Consider the following 6,601-nt stretch of genomic DNA (forward strand, 5'->3'; position numbering starts at 1 on the left):
CTATGTTGGGCATTCATGATTTCCATCATTTTCCGAAGCACCTCTATTTTTAAATCTATATCTGCTCTAGTTCCTAAGCATGTCTTTTACTATGATCACCATCTCTGTAGTTATCTGAGAGATTACTTCCAATTTGATTTTTTTCTAGAGCCTCATTTATCTGCTTTGTTACTTCTGCTGTTTCCACTTCTGAGAGTCCAGGTGGGTGGCTTTCAAATTATTCCACCTCATTGCCCCCTGGGTTTTCCTATGGTGAGCTGAAAGTCTGGGTTGCAAGTTGCTTAAGTGTCTTGTCATTTTGTGCCTTTCTTTCTTTCTTTCTTTCTTTCTTTCTTTCTTTCTTTCTTCCTTTCTCTCTTTCTTCCTTAGCTTAGTTCCTGGGTAGATGCTTATGAATTGCTTATGGCACGTAGATTTATTCATAGTATTTAGAACTCTTAGGAAATGACTACTTCTGAGAGATGTCTTCCAGGTGTAGCTGACTTTTGTGTTTTGACTTTGTTGCCAGATCCTATGTTTTGGAGAACCACCAGAAGCTCCTGAGATCCACGCCATGTTGGAACTTAGGACCCTGGGAAATCACGCAAGAAGCTTGCCTCCCTGGTAAGAGGCTGCGGTGTGGCACACTGCAGCCCTTCCTGTGGGAGAACCACCAGCGGCTCCTGATATCTGCGCCATGTTGGAACTTAAGATGCTGGGAAACGAAGCAAGCAGCTCCCCTCCCTGGTAAGTGGCAGTGGCGTGGCAGACTGCGGCCCTTCCAGGGGGAGAACCATCAGTGTCTCCTGAGATCTGTGCCATGTTGGATCTTAGGAGGCTCGGAAGCCAAGCAAGCACCTCCCCTCCTGGTTAGTGGCTGTGGTGTGGCAGACTGCACCCCTTCCAGGGGGAGAACCACCAGTGTCTCCTGAGATCTGCACCAGGTTTGAACTTAGGGTGCTGGGAAACCAAGCAAGCAGCTCCCCTCCCAGGTAAGTGGCAGTGGTGTGGCAGACTGTGCCCCTTCCAGCGGGAGAACCACCTGAAATCTGTGCCGTGTTGGATCTTAGGACCCTGGGAAACCAACAAGCTCACCTCCCTGTTTAGTGGCTGCAGTGTGGCAGAGTGAAGCCCTTCCGGGGGAGAACCACTAGTGTTTCCCGAGATTCACGCCATGTTGGAACTTAGGACCCTGGGAGACCAAGCAAGCAGCTCCCATCCCTGGTAAGTGGTGGTGGTGTGGTAGACTGTGACCCTTCCAGGGGGAGAACCACCAGTGTCTCCTGAGATCTGCGCCGTGTTGGATCTTGGGACGCTCAGAAGCCAAGCAAGCACCTCTCCTCTCTGTTAAGTGATGGCGTGTAGCAGACTGTGGCTCTTCAAGGGGAGAATCACCAGTGTCTCCTGAGATCTGTGCTGTGTTGGATCTTAGGACCCTGCGAAACCAAGCAAGAACCTCACCTCCCTGGTTACTAGCTGCAGTGTGGCAGACTATGGCCTCTTTAGGGGGAGAACCACCAGTGTCTTCTGAGATCCACATCATGTTGAAATTTACAATGCTGGGAAACCAAGCAACCAGCCTGCCTCCCTGCTAAGCAATAGGAGCCTACTGGTGCACGGCCTAGCGTCAAACATCCCAGTTCCCCTACCCCCCTTCTTCTGTCCCCCTGTTAGCAAATGAGAACCAGAAATCTGAGCATCTACTGGGAGGTTGACCATAGCAAATAATGAGGATTTCCTTCTACCATCTCTTTGAAGGCAAATATTTTTATTACTGTTTTGCTTTATTCTGATTAATGGTACTGCTCTATTCAATATTCTATTTTGTTGAGTTCTATAATGTTTTGTATTTCATTTTATTTTGATATACGTGATTGAAAGAACAACTATTTTAAAGATAACGAAATATGCTGTGATACCTATTACTGTTATCCCGGTAACCTGCTATGAAGTTCTGTACCAATTTCACTGTACAATCTTAGTTGGCTTTATTCTGTCTTGTTCTGTTGTATTTTACTACTTTCAAAATAAAATTTTAAAAAATGCTATGTCTTGAATTTACTGGGAATGAGGACTTTTTCCCTGTTTGACCTAGCCCCCTGTTTTTTTTTTTTTTGGCACTGGCCTATAGCATCTTTTATGACTTTAGGCAGTCTCAGTTTTGATAAATCAAGAAGAACCACTAGTTAGAACAATTATGTCACCTTGGCTGAAGTAGTACAATTAATAATAACAGTACCATGTAACATAGCCTGCTAAATGACAAACTGAGGTAACTATTACTTTACCACCTGGAGCTAGATTTGGGGTTATATAGAAAAATCCAAAACAAACCAGAATATTGTATGCAGTAAATAAGCCCTCAAAATAGCAGTTTTACACTCAGGAGAGAAAATTTTTAACAGGAATTGAGGAGGGTGAAAAAGAAGAGAAAGATATTAGAACCAAGGCTGGCAAAAAAAGATCACCCACGCTTTGGGAAACTGGTGAAAATACAGAAAGGAAAGAAAGAGATATAAAAAGAACAGGAAAAAAAAAAACAAATAAACTAGGACCCATGTATTCGCTCTCATAAAAACAAGAACAAGCAATCAAGAAAAAAACAAATGAAACACAAATAGAAGGAAAATAAAAAGGAAGGAAGGGAAAATATTGTCCACTTCAAGGTGTATCTCTGCTGTCACTAGCAGACAACATGGACAGACCAAATCCAGATCTGAGTTGATTAATATGAGCAAGCCAGCTGTAGTTTTACTCTGGGATATTGAATAAAAGATTGGCTCCTGGGGCTCCCACTCAGTTATAATTCACTCCCAAAATTAATCACACTCTCACTTTTATATTCATATATTTATTGCCTACATTTGAATTTTACATAAAATGAAATCATATATAATATGCACCCTTTTGGATCTGACTTCTCTCATGTAACATTGTGAAGGCAGGCATGGTGATGCATGCCTGTAATTCTAGCACTCTGGGAGGCTGAGGCAGGACTACCGTAAGTTAGAGCCCAGCCTGGGTAATTTTGCAAGACCTTGTCTCAAACCAAAACAGGAGTGGTTACAGCTCATTGTGAATACCTTGCATTCAGTCTCCAGTACTGAAAAACAAATAACATTGTAAGCTTCATCTGTGTTTAATATATCAATAGTTCATGCTTTTCATTGCTACATAGAATTTTACCTTTTTTAAAAATTAATTTCTATTTTAAAGGCATAATATGATGTAGTTAACCAGTCATGTATTAATGAATATTTAAATTTATTTTTAGTATTTGTTTAGTAACAAACACTACTGTAGTGTTTGTTTGTGTTTTGTATCTTGTGTTTTGTATCAAACTGTCCTTGAACTTGTGATCCTCTAGCCTCAGTCACCCAAGTGTTTGGATTGCAGGTATGTACCATCCGCACGCAACTGTGTTCATGCATCTTTGCCAATATGTGTAAGTATACCATTAAGATAAAAATCTTAGATATGTAAGTGCTAGATGAAAGACTGTGTGTACTATTATATGGGAGTAGTTAAAATATTTGTTTTTGATACTAGGGATCAAACTCTCAACCTCATGCTTGCCAGGCAGGCGCTTGTACAACTGAGCTAAATCCCTGGCACTTTAAAATATTTTTGAAGTTTTGCTAACAATACCTGTCCTGGGCGTGATGGGGCCCTCAGATACTGATGCCAGCATTCTGAGGAGATAAATCAAGAGCGCTACAAGTCCAGCCTGTGTGACTTAGTAAGATCCTGTCTCAAAATAAAAAATAAAAAGAGCTAAGAATGTTGCTCAGTGTAAAGGACCTGAGTTCAGACCCTAGAACTAGAAAGAAAACAAAACAAAGCAACACACTTGCATATGGCAAAAAATTCAGGCGACATGCTGGACATGGTGGTGCATCCCTGTAATCCCAGCACTCGGGAAACTGAGGCAGGAGGATTGCTATGAGTTTGAAGCCAACCTGGGCTACAAAGTGAGTTCAAAACCAGCCTGAACTGCATAGTGAAACTGTTTCAAAAGGCAAAAAAAAAAAAATAATATTTCAGGCAATATGAAAGAATATACAATCAAGTTATATATTATCTTTCCTTATTCCCTTATCCCTATTCTCTGGTTCCTTCTTCTTGTTCTCTATCCAGAGATAACTATTATTACAACTTTCTTGTGTATCTTTCAGACACAGCCTATGGAAATCATGGATATTCAAGTATATTTGGGTATGTGTGTGTATGTGCATGTGTTTGTATCTCCGTGTGGTTCATTTAGTGATAAAAAGTTTTGTTTCCTTGTTTATCCTTAAAAACATATTTAACCATCTCTTCTTTTTTTCAGAAATGCTTACATTCTATTTTTTTGTCTTTTTCGTTTTTATCAGTACCAGGAATCGAACTCACGACCGCATACTTGCAAGGAAGGCTAAATCCCTAGCCCCTTACATTCTATTATTGGTTCTACTTCTTTCACATTATATATTTTCTTTTTTTTTAAATTTTATTTAAGGAGAAAAGAAAAAAGAAGAAAAAAAAGCAGAGAAAGGGTACAAGTTATACAGATTTACAGAAAAAAATAAACAGTAGGAAATCACTAGTTAATGGATTACATATTGTCATCTTAGAAATAATTGTTCAAGTCACAAAATTAAAGCTTGTAAAGTGGACATTCCAACAATGATACTGCAAACAGTTCTGTTCAATGATCCAATAAAACTCTGTGATATCATTTTCTATCTTATACACTTAAATATACATGCAGTTATATAGTTTAGAGCACTTTCTTTTCCTCTCTTTTGTAAAATGACTATTACACATTTTGGGTTTCATTGCTCCCACTGTTCTTATTACTTTTTTTGGAAGAGAGTAAAACCAAATGTGACATAACAGAACAGAATCGGTCAAGTCAAAAGGGTGGACATAATAGATAATGTAAAAACATAATACAAGGTGATCAACAATGGTTACCATAATGCCTCCCGCTATCTCTAGTAGAATTGCCTATATCATTAGTTATAATACAATTGAACAAAACAGTAAAGAATAAAACCAACAAAACCAAAACTTTGGAGACATTGTAGGTCTTCAAAAGTAGATAAAAGTCAACGAGAATGGGCATTATAATGAATCTCATTATCTTCACAGCTGATGCCTAAACTTTCGAGCCTGATACTATCCAGAAAAACAGAATAGGGGAACATCAGTCAAAAACAAGATGGTGAGAGTAACACAGGGCTTTAAATCGAGATAATGGAAAGTCAAAGTGGGTTACTATAATATATCCTGCTATTTTTTTCCTTTAATTAAAAGGATAAAAATAAAAAAGTAAATAATGGAGTGGAGATTGAGATAAAAGAGGGCATAACAGCAAAACAGCGCAGATCAAAACATAACCATTTAAGCAGAATAGTGTTTCACCACCAGATAATCCTGACCTAAAAGTAGTTACCATATTGTCTCTTTCCTTGAAATCCTTGAGTACAACTTTGTATACTGTAGCATTAAGTATATCAAAACAATGTAAAACCATTTAAGAGAATGACAGCATTACAGAGTATTTAGAATCGACTAACAGAAAATGAACAATGGTTTCTGTATAATCTCCTTGTCTTTAAAAGGTTTTTGCTTATACTATCGTACATAATAAAATCCAATAAGATACAACCTATTTAGACCATTGGAGACAGAAGAACAAAAGCTAGATGAGACTTCAAAACAAGATGATACTAAATCAGTATTACCTATTAAGATGTCATTTTCTCCAAAATAGCTATTCCTATCATCCAGTCTTCTCTGCCTCATTTCTGTTGAGCTCTTTTTCTGTCAGTAGCTGTCAGTTTGTCTTCTTCATTTTGTTCTCTGCTCCATTCATTGTGGCCTCCCCGCCACTATTTCTGGATTCTTTGTATTTTTCTTGTTTTAGAATATCCTGCAATACTCTCTGTAGAGTTGAATTGATGGTTGCAAATTTCCCCAGTTCCTCTTTATCCTGGAAGCACCTTGTTTTTCCATCAATTTCCAGGGACAGTTGTGCAGGATATTTCAATCTTGGCTGGAGATTATTATCTTTCAAAGCTTGAATTATTTCCCCCCATGCTCTTCGTGATTTGATGGTTTGTGCAGAGAAATCTGCTGTAATTCTGATGGGTGCTCCCTTGTAAGTGGTCTGTCTCTTGTCTCTGACAGCTTTTAATATTCTGTTCTTGTATTGAATTTCTGGAATTTTTATTATTATATGCCTGGTTGTTGCTCTGTTTGGGTTGTAGGTAGCTGGGGTCCTGTATGCCTCATACAACTGAGTATCTTTACCTTTTGCTAAATTAGGAAAATTCTCTTGGATTATTTCTGTGAGTAGCTTTTGTAGTTCACTTGTTTGTGTCCCTACTTCTTCTTTTATGTTCTTAATCCTTAAGTTATGGATCCTCTTATCATCTTCTTGTCTTTGTATTATTGCTGTTTGTTTCTTTGTTATTTTTAAGAAGTTTTTCATTTCATTCTCCCATATTGCAAGTCTGCCCTCCAGTTCAGATAGTCTGTCCTTAGTTTCTTTCAAGCTGTTATGCCAGTCTTCGATAGACTTCTTAGTTTCTTGGTAGTCCCTTTGAACCTGCTTCATGTATTCTATGCTTTCTCT

General features: G+C 38.5%; 1 protein-coding gene across 3 annotated transcripts in view; it reads left to right on the forward strand.

Annotated features, from left to right (window-relative positions):
• Nucleotides 1-2,024, forward strand: part of Itgb1bp2 (integrin subunit beta 1 binding protein 2) — a 28,761-nt gene extending 26,737 nt beyond the window's left edge. Inside the window, exons 11-14 of one of the 3 annotated variants that reach the window (XR_010046589.1) lie at nucleotides 509-726; nucleotides 814-971; nucleotides 1,050-1,203; nucleotides 1,332-2,024. The gene's annotated coding sequence lies outside the window, so the exon portion shown is untranslated. Of the gene's footprint in view, nucleotides 1-508; nucleotides 727-813; nucleotides 1,204-1,331 lie in introns of all 3 variants that reach the window. The other 2 variants (XR_010046590.1, XR_010046588.1) reach the window with 2 other exon arrangements.
• The last annotated feature ends 4,577 nt before the right edge of the window (nucleotides 2,025-6,601 follow it).

Source organism: Cavia porcellus, unplaced genomic scaffold (assembly GCF_034190915.1).
Source record: "Cavia porcellus strain 051 isolate PalLab524CR breed Dunkin Hartley unplaced genomic scaffold, mCavPor4.1 scaffold_3, whole genome shotgun sequence".
NCBI lineage: Eukaryota > Metazoa > Chordata > Mammalia > Rodentia > Caviidae > Cavia > Cavia porcellus.